This window comes from Notamacropus eugenii, chromosome 4 (genome assembly GCF_028372415.1).
Source record: "Notamacropus eugenii isolate mMacEug1 chromosome 4, mMacEug1.pri_v2, whole genome shotgun sequence".
Classification (NCBI taxonomy): Eukaryota; Metazoa; Chordata; class Mammalia; order Diprotodontia; family Macropodidae; genus Notamacropus; species Notamacropus eugenii.
Genome location: NC_092875.1, coordinates 66,148,710 through 66,166,751, shown reverse-complemented (window position 1 = coordinate 66,166,751; position 18,042 = coordinate 66,148,710). Strand labels below are relative to the sequence as shown.

Here is an 18,042-nt window from a genome sequence, read left to right as displayed (position 1 = left end):
AGGGCACATCCCCCAACTGGGGCCCTGGGAGGATTTAATAGAGAGGTACCCTTGTCTTCCCTCCCCCTAATGGTCTTGGGAGGCTTCTGCTTCCTTAGGCGAAGGCTCTCAGACAAATACATTCAGAGAGAACCCTCAAGGGATGCCCAAAACATAACTGGCACTGGCCCTGGGAAAAAAGAGGTAGAGTGAGTGAAATAAAGAGGAAGCAGCCAGCTGCTCCCTGGCTGCAGGCCATACTCCCCCTCCCCATGAGATGTGCCAAGTATTCAGAAGCACACAGCACATGTTGTTGGGGGAGGGGCAGGGGGCAGTGCCCAGCCTAAGAAAGATTTACTGGGGGACACATCTCCAGTGAGCTTTGCTACTTAGGGCACTAGCCAGGCTGCTGGGCTCTCAGGTCCTTCTGTCTCTCTCTCTCTCTCTCTCTCTCTCTCTCTCTCTCTCTCTCTCTCTCTCTCTCTCTCTCTCTCTATCATCTCCCTGGTGCCCCACCCATAACTCCCTCCCAAACAGAAAGGAGGGGGAAGTGAGAACAAGAGCAGGTCTATTACCATATCCTCTCGCTGGGCCTCAGTTTCCCCATCTGTAAAACAAGGGGGAGCCCTTCACAGGCCTAATATTTTATATATTCTGCCCTAAGTGTTCTATCTTCTAAGGTCCCTTCTACTTCTGAGATTCTGTATTCTAAGTTTCTTTTCCACTGTAACATCCTGGGCTCTGTGTCCTCAGGCCCCTTTTTCCCTGGCATTCAGTGTTGTGTACCAAGATCTTATCAGATATAGTAAGATTTCCCTTGGGGTCATGAGTTGGATTAGATGACCATTGAGGTCCCTGCCAACTCTGAAATTCTGGGCTTTTGTAAAGGGCCTACCATGTGCCAGGCGCTATGCTTAGTGCTAGGGAAGCAAAGACAAAGCGTTCTACCTCTCTATCTGGGTTACCTGGCACAGAATCTTGGACCTGAAAGGGAGTCTAGTGAACATCTAGTGCCAACGTTAATCTAGTGCTTTTGGATTTATAAGGCATTTAACTTCATTATCTCATTTAATAATAACTCTTAGTTAGCATTTATAGAGTGTTTTAAGGTTTACAATTCACTTTACATACGTTAATCCATTTGGTCTTCACAATGACTTTCTGAAGTGGGCACTGCCATTATCTCCATTCTACAGAAGATCATTGTTAAGAAGTTAAGTGACTAGTCCAATATCAAACAGTTAACAAAAATTTCTGAGGAAGAATTTAAACAGATGTTACTGACTCCAAATTCCCACTGAGTCACCTGGCTACCAGTGAGATCGATGCCGTTATTATTTTCATTTTACAGATGAGGAAACAGGTTTTGACAGATTCAGTGACTTGTCCAGAGTCACTCAGGAAATGTCTGAGGGAGGATTTGAACTCCAACGTCAATGACCCTGCCAGTATATTACACTGCCTTGCAGGAAGGATTCGTTCCTGTAACTTACACCGTAAGTGGTCATCATCCTATCCCTGTATGAAGACCTCAGAGGAGGATCTCACTACCCGGGAGGCAGTCCATACTCCTTCTGCTTGGGAGGAAGTTTTTCCTGACAGAATCTGAACTGGCCTCTGCATCTCAGCCCCTCAATTCTGAACTGATCCTGGGATGGAGAGCTAGCTCTGAGCTGGTGTGGAGAAGGGGGAACTTAGGACAAGGGTTCACTTGGGGGCTCTTGCTTTCAGTTTCCAGGCCCCATTTCTCCTCTCTGGGACCTCACTATAAGGAGGAAAGGGGCTACTCCCCAGGGGAATCTTCTGCTGGGGGAACAACCAGAAGACAGAGGTCAGGTGAAAGCTGTTGATCATGCTTTATATCTGCCCCCCTCCAGGGCCATTTCTCTGAAGCCACAGAAATTCTCACCTATCCAACCGTCCCTCCCATCCCTCAGACTCCCAGGGAAAGGCCACCCCAGGACTTTCAGGGAGGCCTCCTAAAGACTTGGAGAAGTCCTCATCATACTTTTGGATCTAGAAGGTTACTTGGAACATAGAGTGAAAACTGTTAGCTGGAAGGGTCCTTAGAACACAGGATCACAGAACAGAAAGGAACCTCAGAACCCAGAATGTCAGAGCTCACAGTGCCCTTAGAATACAGGATGTCAGAGCTGGGAGAGACCTCAGAACACAGGATAGGAGAGCTCAGAGGGTTCTTAGAATACAGCATCTCAGAACAGGGAGGAACTTCAGGAACCAAAATATCAGGGCTGGGAGGGCTCTTAGAACCCATTCAGTCAAAATGGGTAGAAAACAACTCTGAACAGTTAGAAGACATGGGTTCTAGTTTTGGCTCTGCCCCTTTTGTAGCCATGAGACCTTGAACAAGTCACTTCTCTGTGCCTTACTTTTCACATTTGTAAAATGGGGATAAAAATACTCATACTCTCAACAAACACTATCAAGATAGAAAGGATAGATGTCAGTTGTTTTGTAGAAGAAATCGAAACGTGAATTGGGAAAAGGACAGCAAGTTAGTGGCAGAGCCAAAATTCAAACCTGGATTTCCTAATTCTCAGGTTTGATTTGGAATCAGGAGATCTAGGGTCAGATCTAGCTCAGATACTTAGCAACCATCTGATCACTTAAACTCTCAGAACCTCAGTTTCTCCCTCTATGGAAGGAAACTTTGTAAAATGTTTACATTACCAGCCTCATTATTGGCAAACCCTAAAGGTAAGACAGAGAGTAGGTCAGTTAGGTGAAACAGTAGATAGAGCACTGAACCTGGAGTCAGAAAGACTTGTTCAAATTCAGCCTCAGAAACTTACTACCATGTGACCCTCAGCAAGTCAGTCAACCCTATTTGCCTCAGTTTCCTCATCTGTAAAATGATCTGGAAAAGGAAATAACAAACTATTCTTGTATCTTTGCCAAGAAAATCCCAAATGGAGTCATGAAGAGTCAGATACAACTGGAAAATGACTGAACAATAAAGGGCTACATAGAAAGATGAGCTATTACATTATATATGTGCCTTTCCATAAATACCCCTGTGTTTGTGCCATCGCTGGTCTCTCTTCATCCTTCATAATCTCTGGAGGGAGCTAGAACTCCACACTTCCTCATCCTAGACACAAACCTACAGATACCCAGATATACTCACAAAGATATTATCATACACAGAAAAACACCCTTCCCCACCCCTCCACTCCCCAAATTCACATACACAAAAATTTGGACTTACCCCCAAAAAATCAAACACACTTAAATATGTTCCCTTTCAATGTCCAACCACATTAGATACACATACACACACAAATATATCAGGTTGGGGCACAACCACAACCACAACCACATACAGAGTAAAATGCACTTAGACTCAGCATTCCCCAGTACCTAATCATACATAAAGAGACACACACAAATACAAAGACAGACAGGCACTGAGGTGCACATAGTTTGATGCTGAGAGCTAGCCAGGCTGTGCAGGAGCAGCTGGTTTCCACATTCGGTTCTCCAGCTTTATGATTCAGAAATACTCACACAGCTAGGAAACCAAAGATCAAAACCAGCTCAGGGCAGCCGGCCCCCTTCATGGCCTTAACACCTCTTTCTGTGCCTCCTCCAATCCCTACAATCCAAAGAGTCTTCTTTTCCTCAGTCCCTTCAGGGTGACTGCTAGGTTAGTAGGGTGGAGAGGGGTTTGTCCCAAGACTTGGGCAGGAGAAAGCATACCAGTCAGTCTCTACTCCCTTCCCCAGGTTCTCCCAGTCCAGCACTCCTTACTTGTTTCCCTACATGGGAAGAACAGGCAGACAAAATCCTTCATTGGTGGCTGGATACTTGGCAGCAGTTGCTTCTCTCCTAGGACTGGCTCAGCCAACAGTGGGGGCAGATGAAGAAAGCATTAAAGGAGGGTGGCTGTGTTGGGGTACAGGTGGGAGTTCTGGTACAGACCTTGGGTCCTTGCTTCAGTCATTGCCTACCCAGAGGGAAGGGAATGCAACTGGGGACCTATAAGAACACATACACAGCCTCTACTTGGACATATAACCTTGCACAGTTACAGATATACACAAACTATAGGGAAATGCAAGTTATATGCAAGTATCATCACTGTACATAAAATTCACAAAATCCCATGTGCACACAATTCACATAGTCACCATCACACTACCCATAACCATCAACAGATAACAAAGTTCTATGTGCACACAACTCACATACAGTTACTACACATAGCCACACTGTTGCCCACAGTCCTATGGGCACACAAATCCCAGGAACAGACACATCTTCAGTCACAACCACATTAGACACAACTCATATTCACACACTCATTGCATTTACATAGTCACAGTTATGCTTTACACAGCTCTCACAGAAGTATGCATAGTCACACAACTCACTCAGTTACAGTCATATACACATAGCCAATGGTCAAACTGCAGAATCAACTCAGGCAGTAGTATATACACTCAAGCAATCACACACTCAAAGACAGTTCTACACACAAACCATGGCACAGAGATTTCAACACTGGATCCCCCACAGCCCAAAATGTGATAGGAACCCTTTACCTTACCTGGGGGTGGGGATAGGGATCCATTGTGAACTTGAAATGATTCCAGTGAGAGCCATCAGGTTTCTGTAATTTTCTTTGAAGGGGGATTAATCACCAGATAGCTTCTAGCCCAAGGCTCTAGTACCCAGTTCTTTTACAGGGCTCTAGAACCCAGCTCCCTGGGGTAGGAGTCAGGAAACCTGGTTCCAACTCTTCCAATGACTCACTCTATGACTTTAGGCACATCATACCCTCTCTAGCCTTGTCTCCTCACCTGTTTTGTAAACAAGGGGGTTAGGCTAGATGTCTGCAGGGATCCTCATTACTCTGATATTCTTAGATTTAAAGAACCACAGCTCCACCCCTCCTCACCTCCCCAAGTCCATGGACAACCTATATTTGTAGAGGCCAGAGAGTAGAGTGTCCTGTAGAAACTCATTCAACACCCTTCTTCTCAGTATCTCCCACATTCCACCCCACTGTCTGGAGAGTGAGGGAGGAAGGGAAGGAGGGAAAGGGAGAAGGAGGAGGAGAAGAAGGAGGAGGAGGACAAGAAGGAGAAGGAGAAGGAGGAGAGGGAGATGGAGAAGAGGGAAATGGAAGAGAGAGAAAGGGAGAGAGAGAAGAGGAAGGGAGAGGCAGAGGGAGAAAGAGAAAGAGAGGAGGGAGGGAGAGGGAAAGAGAGAGAGAGACATACACAGAGACAGAGAAACAGACGACGGAGCCAGGAGGACCTAACTCTGCTCCCGCCAGTCTAGGCTGAGCAGACAGACGCCCAACAGGGACCAAGGCGGAGAGAAGGGTGAGTGGCTCCCGCACACACCCGTTGAGCCAAGGCTCCTCTTGTTCCCTCCTGAGTAGTCCCCGTCTCCAAGGCCTCCGAACTGCCACCTTGTTTAGCGTCTACACGGATACAGCGAGGAGGTGAGAAAATACCCGGCACATTCCATCCAAGTTGAAGATCCAACTGCACCACTGGTTCCGAGGCTCCACTTCCAAAGCGTTACCAAAACCAAAACCAAAACAAACAAAAACCCCAAACCCTATTATGGATTCCAAGTTCGCTCTTATTTGGGTCTTATTAGAGATATCCAAATAATTTCCTTTTTTCAAGAGCCACTGCCCAAATCAGCTGAGCTTGGGGATGAACTTGAACTTGGACCAGTGGCTTCCACAGGTTTCTCGACGGGGTTTGGAAGCAGGCTCGGAGGGCGCGAAGATTTCTCTGGAGCCTGGGAAAAGAGGAGGGCGGGCTAGGGGTTGGGGGGGGGATGCTGACAAAGTTACAGCAGGCACGGGCACACACCTCCTCCCCACTATGCTGCCCCTCTTCCCCTCTGTACGCAACATAGATGAACATAAGAGACAAACCCTCACTCGCAGGACTCCGTTACAGAAACATGCCACCCCAAGACATTCACATAGCAAACGGCTCACACTTCTGTGAAGCACTTTCACAAGACTCACAGAACACATACACACATACATTTTTAGAGAACATACGAGACATAGACATACAGACGCACGTACCATGATGGTGTATATCTCACATACACTGCGTGTTCACACCTAAAACCGTCTCTTCTGCCCCTGGGCGCGCGGGTGCTTCCAGTCCCATCAGTCTCCCTGCCTTGGGTTGCCCGGGACAGACGCACAATTTCTCCCGTCTTCTCCCAGCCCCCACCCTTTGCACGGGGCCACACACAGACACTGCCCCTGCCTCTGTGTGCTCTTGTCCCTGACTCTTGAGCTCCCTCCCTCCCTGTTTATGCGCACTGGCTCCTTGCGCACACGCAGACACACATGCACAGATGTGGACACACACATGCACAGATGTGGACACACACGGAGGTAGCTAAACGGGCTTGCACACGCCGAGCTAGGCAGTAAAGACTTCAGGTGGGGACTGCTGCTCTCTGTCCCTTCCTGGGTCAGCAGCATTCTTTCCTCACAGCTTGCTTAGCTTTCTTGCAGTCTCTCTCCTCTCCAAGACTTCGATGCTCAGTCACATTCCTATAGCACAGGTCTGCCCTGTCACTTCCCTGCTCAGGAAGCCCTTCATCGTCTGGCGCTAGCGTTTCTCCTCCCTGAAAACACCCTCAGGGATCCTCCGCTCCAGAGAGGGACTGGTGTGAGCGTGAGAACCCACAAAGCCACCACTGCCTCCCAGCCCCCAGGGAGGCTCAGTCAGCGCTTAGAGCCTTCCTTCAGAGATTCCTGGGTCTCCCTACTTCCACCGTCCTCCTGGTGGCTATCACACAAGGAGAATGTAGACACTTTCCTGGAATCTTCTGCAGGAGATGGTGATGCCCTGAGGGCATCACTTAGGTACTTCCAGAGCCCTAGGAAGCATGCAGCTCCGGGGAAACCTTACTCTGTCAGGTTACTGTTCCCATCAACTCATTCTTAATCTGACCTCCCAGAACTATCAGTATCAGGCTGGAGGGAGGAAAAAAACCCAACGCTAGGAGACTGAAGTTCTACCACTGGCTCTTATGCTGACTGACTGCAGAAACTTGGGCAAGTTATTTCATTTCTCTGGGCCTCAGTTTTCTCATCTGTTAAAAAAAAAAATAGACTGCAATCCCTGTCCTGCCTCCATTGTAGAGCCTCTGTGAGGATCAAATGTAATTTTTATATGTAAGATACACATGCATACACACAATTTTATTTAATGTTATATAACATTGGATAGATGAGAAACATTGACATGCATAGTCTAAATGTATAGATGAGGCTCATGAATTTCGTGGATAGATGTGATTTAAGAGCTGACTTCCTTCTGAAGAAAAGAGAGGAATCAAACTTGAACGACCAGCAAGCTGGATGGGGAATAAGAACTCCCCCACCAGGGCTAATATCCCAGACTTTAAAAAGGAATATTGAGTTAGAATAACAGCTATCTAATTATATCTATCAGGAACAGCTGGGTGTTGTAGTGGATAACATGCTGGCCCTGGAGCCAGGAAGACATGAGTACAAATCTGATCCCAGACATTTATTAGCTCCATGATCCTGGGCAAGTCACTTAAATTCTGTTTGTCTCAGTTTCCTCATCTATAAAAGGAAGATAAAAATGGCACCTAGCTCCCAAGGATGTTGTGAGGGTCAAATGAGATATTTGTAAAGAACTTAGCACAATGCTTGGCATGTAGTAGGTGCTATATACACATTAGCTATTCTTGTTGTTATTGTATACCACATCTCAGATATTTTACTAGTCCAGGGGTATGGAGCTCAGGACGAAAAGTTACTGTCTCTCGTCATTCCTAAGGGGGCAGGTAGCCCTTAGCTTACTTTTACCAGTTTAGTTTCTTTCCACCAGACATTGATTACACAAAAGATCATCACAGATAGCAGATAGCAAAGAAACCCATTTATCCAAGCAAACAGAAATTGGAGAAGTTATGCAGATTGGATTATACTAAAGAATACACGAATGTAAATGAACTCTCCAGCTGGGAGAGAAAAGAGATCTCAGCTCAGATCAGGAAAGAGAATGAATGTTCTCACTCAGAAGTTATCCATGATAGCATCTCTAGAATTTCAAGTAAGTTTGGAGACATGAGGGGACTGGTTTACAATGCTTGTCTGCTATTCCAAACTCAATTTCTCTTTCTTCCCTGGATCTTCCTCTGTTCACATGCATTTCCCCCAAGACACTCTAGAACCAGTTCAGCAAATTCTTTATGCAGGAGCAAAGTACAGAGTTCAGCATCCTTTCTAGGGGTCCCATCTCTCTCCATATGCAGCACCAGACTGCTCCTCCCCCACCTCATTTGAATGGGAATTGATTGCAGACAGAATGTAAACTCTTTGAGGACAAGGATCATTTCTGTTTTGTCTTTATATCTCCAGCCCCTAGAACAGTACCTGGCATTTTTTGTTTCTATTGAGTCTTTTTTCAGTCATGTCCAACTCTTTGTAACCCTATTTGGGGTTTCCTTGGCAAAGATACTGAAGTGATTTGTCATTTTCTTCTCCAGCTCATTTTACAGATGAGGAAACTGACCCAAACAGGGTTAATTGACTTTCCCAGGGTCACACAGCTGGTAGGTGTCTGAGGCCAGATTTGAACTCAGGAAGATGAGTCTTGTATAAAGTGGGCACTTAAAAGTTTGTAGATTGAGTGAATAGTAATTTGCATCTCTATTGCTTTAATACATGATCTCATTGACCCTCACACTATCTGTGTTATGTTGGAAGCGTGAAGACTATTATTTCCATTTTACAGATGGGGAAATAGAGGAGACTGACTTTCTTACTGTCACAAAGGTGTTGTTAGTAGTTCTTGTTTCATGACATCACGAGGTGATGTCTTGATTGTAGAGCTAATTGGATTTAAGTGAGGCAGAGTTGCACAGTCATTAGCCTCACTCTCTTCCAGATCCGGTGAAATCTGGTAGCAGAACAGAAGTCAGGACAGCTGTAATGCCCTGGGATGTAGTGGATGACCTCGGTATCTTTGATGTCTGACCAAGCTCTGAGCTATCCACAGTGCCTGCTTCAGCTCTCTCCATGGCCATTAGAATAAATCGTTGTCATTTGGTGATCCTGCTGGGGGAAGTGATCACATGCTTGGGGCAGATTCACCAATACGTTTGAGGCCTGTCAGTTACCCTCAATCAGATTGAGCCCCATCCATCAGGGTTTTACCAGGGTGTGGCCACTTTTAATATTGGATCTTCTTAAAGCCACAGGTGAGAGTTGGGTGAAGGTGCACGTCAAAGGTGAATGAACAGCCCTGAAAAACACTCAGCAGTCCTCACATCAGAAGTGCTGGTCCTCTTTGAACACCTCATAATTATAACTACCCTGTGAATAGAAAGATGCAATTACTATCCCCATTTTACAGATGAGGAAACTGAAACTCAGAGAAATTAAGTAAATGTCTAAGACAGGATTAAAACGCATGTGTTTTTTACCTAAGTGCCTAGTCTTGCCTATTTCTTTAGCAGCATGTCCAGCAAACCAGAATCTGTAATCCTGTATACTCAGCTACATAGCTAGTGTCCTTTCATTGCCATGGACTTCAGTCTTCCACTCACCTGATCAGCACCATGGCTAGAAGGTCTCCACTATAGCTCCATTAACTTGTTTGGGTCTGTGGTCTATGACCACCATTTAGGGCCACTACCTGTTCAGCACCATGGTCAGAGCTTCTTAAAACTCTCTTCTTTACACCACTTGAAGCAACTCCCGACCCATAACCCCATCTGCCTTTTCATCGACACGCCCAGGGAACGCTAACCCACTGTGCCCTGAGCATAGTCAGCACCATAGCCAGCAGCTAGATTCCTTTATTCTCTTGGTAAGGATGCTGACCGAGTCCTCTTTGTTTCATTTCGTAGGACTGAGACTTGGAAAGGGCCTCAGAAATCTGGTCTAACCTCCACTTTTCACAGATGAGGAAATAGTCTGAGACACTTTAGGAGCACACAGGACATTTTCTGTTTCTTTCCCCCTCTCTCCTTTCATTCTGCTCTTGCTGCCTCCTATTTCTTGTCTTTTCTTTCTTCCTTTTCCCACATTTATCTCTGTCTCTGTCTTTGCCTTTTTCTGTGTGTAGGGGTGCATATGTCTAACCATCTCTGTCTCTCTATTCCCTTTCATCCTTCTTTTTAAGAGAGGAAGTCCTCCCACACAGGTCATCCCTCTTCCCTGGAATCAGAAGAAGCTATTTCAAGTTCAAGTTCAATACTGGGAGTCATACTCAGCCTCAAAACCAATATCTTGGCTGCTTTTTTAGGTTCTGGGAACATTTGCTCAATGTCTGACTCTTCTAGTCTGAGATATAGACAGTGGTGGCTGCCTTTGGAGGGAGTGACAGGGATATCAGAGTGGACAGGAAGGTCCTAGGAAAGGCAGAAGACAGGACTCAGCAATCAAGAAAGCTACATGCTCAATTCAATCCAACTAAGCCCCTACTACGTACCTGGTGCTGTGCTAGGTGATGAAGATCCAAAGACAGAAAAGAAATGATCCCTCTCTGTCCTGAATGGGTTCACATTCTACTAAGTGGGGAAGACATTTTTTTAACAGATAAAAAATACACATAAAATAAAGAGAAAGTCACTTGAGAGCGCTGTGGGGTTGGGGATCACGAAGGCTTCAGGTGCTGGGAGTGTTAATAGAGCAGGTCAGTTTTGCTGGAGCAGAATCTGTGAGGAGCACTGCGAAAGCAGTGTGTTCATCCTTCGTTGTTGAAGAAGACCATGCCATCAGAGAAATGATGACACGACTTGCACTGGACTTTGTTTTGAGTGAGGGAGGGCTGTGCCGGTCACCAGCCTCACTTCTCCTCCAGATCCATCTGAATCCAGTGACCAGATATTTGTCAGGATGACTAGAGATGACCCAGGATGAGGCAATTTGGGGTTAAGTGACTTGCCCAAGGTCACACAGGTAGTGAGTGTCAAGTGTCTGAGGTGAGATTTGAATTCAGGTCCTCCTAACTCCTGCACTGGTGCTCTATCCATTGCACTGCCTAGCTGCTCCCATGAAAGCAATGTGTGAGGGTATGAAATGCCAAGCAAATAAGTTTGTATTTTATCCTAGCATCAACAGGAAGCCAGTGTAACTTCTTGTGTAGGGAAATAGCAGGATCAGATTTAGAAAACACGATTTGGCAGCTGAAGAATTGAGAGGAGAGTGACTGGAGGCAGGGAGCCCAATTAGGAGCCTACTGTAATAGTGCCAAGGAGAGGTGAAGAGGACCTGAATTAGAGAATGGAGAGGAGGGGGTGATCATAGAAGAAGCCTTCTGTAGGTCTGCACATACCACACTAACAATACGTATACTGTTTTTTGCCTCTTTTTATATCACCAGTGCTTAATATAGTACCTGGCACATAGTAGGTGTTTTAAAAAAAATGGATTGACTGGCTGACATGAATGCACTTAACCTCCCCCAGCCTCAATTTCCTCATCTGTAAAATGGGAATTATAACAGCACTTACCCCTTCCCCAAGTTGTTGTAGGAATAAAATGAGACATTTGTAAAGCATTTTACAAATCTTAAGGCTGCTGCTGCTGCTGCATCAAAAGCTTGAGGTCCTTCCTCATTCTGGTCACTCTTCCCTGAACATTCTTTAGCTTATCAATGTCCTTCCTCAAAGCAGTACTCAGACCTGAACCCAGTATTCCAGATTTACTGTGACCAAAGCAGAGGACAGAGGGATTATTCCTTCCTTACTCCTGAACACTCCATCTTTCTCAAAGCATCCTGAGATCACATTTGATTTCTTAGCTGCCATCACACACTAAGCTGAAGAAGAGGGAAAGACCTGGGGAGACCTAGGGACAGTGGTTCAAAGGAGAAGGGAGAATAGTTTCCAATCCAGTCCAATCTAGTCTAATCCAAAGTGTATTTATTAAGTGCTCACTGCATGCCAAGTTCTGTGAGAGATTCTGGGATTACAAAGGCAAAACAAATTCCTAGTTCCTGCCTTAAGTGAGCCTACAACCTAATAGAAGCAGATAACTACTTAATAGACTGAGAATAGAGAGATAAACACTAACAACCATGGCAATCAGGAAATCTTTACTTGAGCTAAGCTGTAAAGGAAGTTAGGGATTCTAAGAGGTGGGGGTAAGGAGGGAGAGCATTCCAGGCATGAGGGAGTAGCATGAGGGAGCACAGAGTCAAGAGATGGAACTAAGGTTCAGGAAACAGCAAGAAGGCCAGCATGGCAGGAATATAAAACACATAGAAAGGGATGAAGTAAAATAAGCCTAGAATGACGAGTTAGGGACAAATCTCAAAGGATTTTGAAGGAGGAGCTAAAGACTGTATTTGAACCTAAATACAACAGGAAACCACTGAAGGTCCTTGAGCAATAAGTTACACATCTTAGGAAGCTAATTTTGGCAGCTTTGTGGAGAATGGATTGGAGAGAAGAGAAATGAGAAACCAGGCAATAGTCCAGCTGAGAGGTTTTAAAGGTCTAAACGAGAGTGGTAACCATGTGAGAGAAGAGAAGGGGATAGGATAGAGAGATGTTCTGGAGGTAAAAGGTACAAGGCTACAAGTGATTGATTGGATTTGGTGAGTGAGAAGGAGGAAATTATCCAGGGGACATTAGTGTTGTGAACTGAAACGAAGTTTAGAAGGACAGTGGTGTCCTTGAAAGAAATATGGAAGTTTGGGAGATAGTTGGGCTCAGAATAAAATAAAATGTGTTCCATTTGGGACATGTTGAGTGTAGGATGACTAAAACATATCCAGTTAGAGATAGACAATTAGCAGTTGGAGATGTATGGCTACACCTCAGGAGAGAGATTGTGGCTGGATATGTAGATCTGAGAGTCACCTGCATAGAGACAATTGAACCCATGGGAGCTGGTGAAATTATTGGGAGAGATCATAAAGGGGGAATCAGAGAGGGTCCAGAGCAGAATCTTGGGAGACAACCAGGCTGAGAGCCATGGATGATGATACAGCAGGTGAAGGATGATGAGCAGGCAAATCAAGTCAACAAGCATTTATTAAGCACCTAATATGTACAGGCATGCACTGAGCTCTGGGAATTCAAAAGACAAAAACAGTCTCTGCCTTTGAGGAATTCACATTCTAAGGGGGAAGACAAGGTGCAAGCAAGATATATACAGGGTAAATTAGAGATCATCCCAGAGGGAAAGAACTAGCATTAAAGACAGGAGGAGGAACTCGAGGCAACAGAAGCAGGAAAGGGGAGGGAGATATTCATACCCAGGAAGAGAGAGTGATCCCCAGTGCAAAGCCGCAGCGTGGTTAAGAAGGATAACTCCTGATAAAAGGTCATCAAAGTTAGCAAAGAAGAGATCCTGGTAATGGTAGAGAGAGTGGTTTCAGTGGACTCATGGATTAGGAAGCCAGATGGGAAAAGATTGAGGAGTGAGTGGGCAGAAAGGAAATGGAAGAAAGTGTGGAGTGAAAGGAAGAAGGGATGTCGGGAATGGTCTTATTGTCACTATTTCTTGTTGCTGATTAGATGCGAACTATTCCATGTTGGCTATTCCAGGATTGGTGTGGGGGAGGGCTGACACTCTTTTCTACATACACCCCCTTCTCTCCCATCTCCTCCTTCATCCTTCCCTCCACACTGGTTTCCAGATTCTCCCATCCCTCCCTCTTAGTGCTGATGGTGGGTGAAGCCCAGGCAGGATGGGCATCTGGGGCTGTGTCATGGCTCAAGTCCCCAGACAAAGCAAGCTTTGGGGAAGTCAGATGGGGCTGGTGTGTGTGTGTGTGTGTGTGTGTGTGTGTGTGTGTGTGTGTGTGTGTGTGTGTTCAATCAAGCGAGTGCTCCTCCTTACAGTCAATCTTGCCTCCTAGGGAATGTCCCATACATATGTTTTTTCCCGAGAGTGTATAAACCACCCTTCCCTGTGGCTTATGCAGAGTACCTTCAGTTCCCTGATTCCAATGCAGCAAGTAGAACTTCAGAAGCCCATTTCTAGCCATGTGAGACTGAGGGCCTGGTACTGTGGATTTTTCCTGACTCATGGGGTTACTTCTATCTCCTGTGCTGCTCTCTGAAAAGGCTGCCTCCCTGGGCCTCCCAGGACTCTCTAAAACCCATACGAGTTCTTGGAGTGATCCACATCCAGGACCAGCAAGCCTGGAGATAAACAGGGATGTACCAGGCAGTGCCTCCTAGGCTTTACAAGCTCTGGAGAGATCAGAAGGTGGTGGCATAGTGACCTGCTTGCTCCAACCCAGCTGCTGTCCAGCAAATTCCGCTCCAAATCCAGTTGCTTCTGATGGGACCTAGGGATCTCCCAAACTTCCACGGTTGCCTGGGCACTCTCGTCTCAAGAATATATTCACCTAAGATCAGGAAAGACTAAGCAGAAGAAACACAAGAGATGCCATGAATTCAAAGACACAATCAACCAACTGGCCCTCCCAGACCAAGCTCCAGGTAGTCCTCCTCATTCAGAGCCCCCCATTCAAAGAAAGGAAAAGGCCAAGGTAGGGGCTACTGGCTTCTTTTTGCATGCATATTTAGTTCTAATTCAGTAACTCCTGAGGGACCTTGAGGGGCTCTGAGTTCAAATTATGTAAGGACTGGTTGAAGGAACTGGGGATGCTTCATCTGAAGTGAAGACTGAGCAATGGGAAGGGCATAAGAGGTGGCTTCAGGTATTTGAAGGCCTGTCAGGTGCCTGTCAGAGATCAGACAGGTTCTATTTGGCCCTAGAGAGCAGAACCATAGGACTGGGGGTTGGGGGTGAGGCAGTGGCAATGAGACAAATTGAGGCCACATGTCAGGAAACACTTCCCAACAGTTGGAACTGTTCCCAAGTGTTGGGGAAAGGAAATAGGAGGAGACAGTGAGTTCCCCATCACCTGAGGTCTTTTTCCAAAGATTCAATATACTGTAGTGGGGATTTCTTTTTGGAAAGGAGTAGGACTAGATTGCCAATGAGGTCCCTTTCAGCTCCAAAATTCTATGATTTGGTGAGGGTGGAGACTGTTTTGTTTCATTTTGATGAATGATCTCAGCACCCCTCTCAGTGCCTCGACTGTAGGACAGAATTCATGGATGTGTGTGTGAAGTGAATCTCTCTCCAAGTGGGTGACTATGGGTGTGGAACATGGCATGCATTATCAAGCATGGTTAGTTCTGCCAAAGGGCTTTTTTTTCTACAAAGAAAGTTTCACAGGGCAGGGAGAGGTACACATTCTGAACGGAATGTGGTATAAAAACAAAAGGAAACAATAAGATGAATATAATTTTTAATAAAAAGTTAAATGGATGTCTCTGAACCTGTTTTCTCAACTGTAATAATATCTTGCAATTACATAGATTTTCATTTGAACATCACAATAACCAGGTGAAATGAGGAATGCTGGTATAATTACCCTAATTTACAGATGAGGAAACTGAGATTCAGAGAAGTTAAGTGATTTACTCAAAGTCACTCAGCTGGTAAATGTCAGAGGCATGATCTGAATTCAGGTCTTCTGACCCCAGGTCCAACTCCCTATGCTTATCCACTATACTGTTACTTCTCTGTAGGATGGGATCCGTCAGCCCCCACTCTCTTACAAACCGAACCATTGTAAGGAAAACATCTTGTAAATCTTAAGGCAATAGAGTCATGAAAGCTGATGGAATGATTAAAGGCGAGTGGGGCGTGGGTGGAGGAGCAGGGGGCAGCAGAAGTATGTAGGTGCAAGGGACTGCAGCTTTAAGGGGAATGGACGGACACCTACGGCTGAAAAAAAGCAACGGACACTGACACCTAGTGGCCAGATTCTGGAGCTCAATGACCTCTTCAATTCTCTTTGGGGAATCAGGGAAATCAACCATAGGATTTGGCTGTCTTACAGGAGGAAACATCCCAAGGGGTGAAGTCCCCGACCCGAGGTCACTCGCGGAAAATGCATGCAAGCAGAGATTTGAATTCAGCTTCTCTGATTCCAAATGGCCGGGTTCTGGCCTCCTCCGTTGGTCTCCTCCAATCCAATCCAATCTGACATACATTCATTATAGGTACAGACTTCTAAAAAACAAGCAAGAGACTATTCTAGGACTTACTAAACAAACAAGCAAACAAAAAACCCAGTCCTTAAGGAGCTTACATGGGTGGAGATACAAAATATACAAGACAATTTAAGGATCCAGACAGCACTAATCAGGTGATAGGTAGATAAGCATTTATAAAGCCTTTACTGTGTGTCATGCACTGTGCTAAGTGCAGGGAAGACAGTTTCTGCTCTCAAGAAACTTCTGTTCCAATGTAGGAAGCCATAAAGGGGCACTAGAAAGTGAAGGGTACAGGATGATGGAGGCCTAGATCCTCACCTATCTGAGCCCAGGTTGGTTCTAGAGTCAGAGGCCAAGGTTCTACAGGGGAGGACTTGGAGATAACAGTCTGCATGGACAGGTTCAGAGATTTACAGTAGCACAGAAAGGGACCACAGAGGACATCTAATTCAAAGGTCTTGTTTTGCAGATGAGTAAACTGAGGCCCAGGAAGATTAAGTGATTTGCCTAAGATTATACAGGGAGTAATAAAAGTGAGATTTGAGGGCAGATGGGTGGTTTGACTCCAGATCTAGTCCTCCTTTTGTACCATATTAGAATGCCTTACCATAGGACGTGGCATATGAGCTGAGCACTGAGGTCAGCTGGGGATTCTCAGACGTGGTACAGGGGAGAGAGTGCTTTCCAAGGGAACCTGTACAAAGGTATGGAGGTAGGAGATGAAATATGGAGTCTAGGGAACAATGAGTAGACCAATTTGACTGGAATATGTAGTGAGGGAAGGCAAATAAGAGGCATGAATCCTGGAAAGGTAGTCCGGACACTCTCTGATAAACAAGTTGTTAAAAGATGAATAGGCAGTTTCCAAAAGAAGAAATGCCAAGTGATTCACAATCATGTAAAAGAATGCTCTAGCTTTCTCGTTATGCCAGCCAAGATGCCAAAAGGGAAGAAGGCCAAGGGGAAGAAGGTGGCTCTGGCCCCTGCTGTGGTAAAGAAGCAGGAGGCCAAGAAAGTGGTCAATCCTTTGTTTGAGAAGCGACCCAAGAACTTTGGCATTGGTCAGGACATCCAGCCCAAAAGGGACCTTACTTGATTTGTCAAATGGCCTCGGTACATCAGACTGCAGCGTCAAAGGTCTATCCTTTATAAGCGTTTGAAAGTCCCACCAGCAATTAACCAATTCACCCAAGCTTTGGATCGTCAGACAGCTACTCAGCTGCTTAAACTGACTCACAAGTATAGACCAGAGACAAAGCAAGATAAGAAGCAAATGCTGCTGGCTCAGGCTGAACAAAAGGCTGCAGGCAAAGGAGACATCCCCCCTAAGAGACCACCAGTCCTCAGAGCAGGTGTTAACACTGTTACTACCCTGGTAGAAAACAAGAAAGCACAGTTGGTAGTGATTGCCCATGACGTGGACCCCATTGAGCTAGTGGTCTTCCTACCTGCCTTGTGCCGGAAAATGGGGGTTCCTTACTGTATTATCAAAGGTAAAGCCAGACTGGGTCGCTTAGTTCACAGAAAGACCTGCACAAGCATTGCCTTCACACAGGTTAACCCTGAAGATAAGGGAGCTCTGGCTAAACTGGTAGAAGCCATCAAAACCAATTACAATGACAGATATGATGAGATCCGTTGTCACTGGGGTGGCAACGTTCTGGGTCCAAAATCAGTGGCTCGTATTGCCAAGCTGGAAAAGGCAAAAGCTAAGGAACTCACAACCAGATTGGGTTAAATGTATATTTGACTTTTCCCTACATAAAAATAAAAATTTAAACAAACAAACAAAAAAGAATGCTCTAAATCACTCCTAGTAAAGGATGGACAAATTAAACCAACTCTGAGGTTTTATTTCATGCCTATTAATTTGGTGAAGATGACAAAGGCTAAAAATAGTAAACAATGAAAGAATTATGGGAAAATAGGTATACTAGTACATTGTGGATGGAGTTGGGAATTGCTATAACTGTTCTGGAAAACAATCTGGAATTATACTCAAAAAGTTGCTAAACTTTTGATCCAGTGCTACATATA

At 45.4% G+C, this 18,042-nt stretch overlaps 1 pseudogene; it reads left to right on the top strand.

Annotated features, from left to right (window-relative positions):
- Positions 1-16,921: 16,921 nt before the first annotated feature.
- LOC140498159 (large ribosomal subunit protein eL8 pseudogene) lies at positions 16,922-17,776 on the top strand (annotated as a pseudogene).
- Positions 17,777-18,042: the final 266 nt, after the last annotated feature.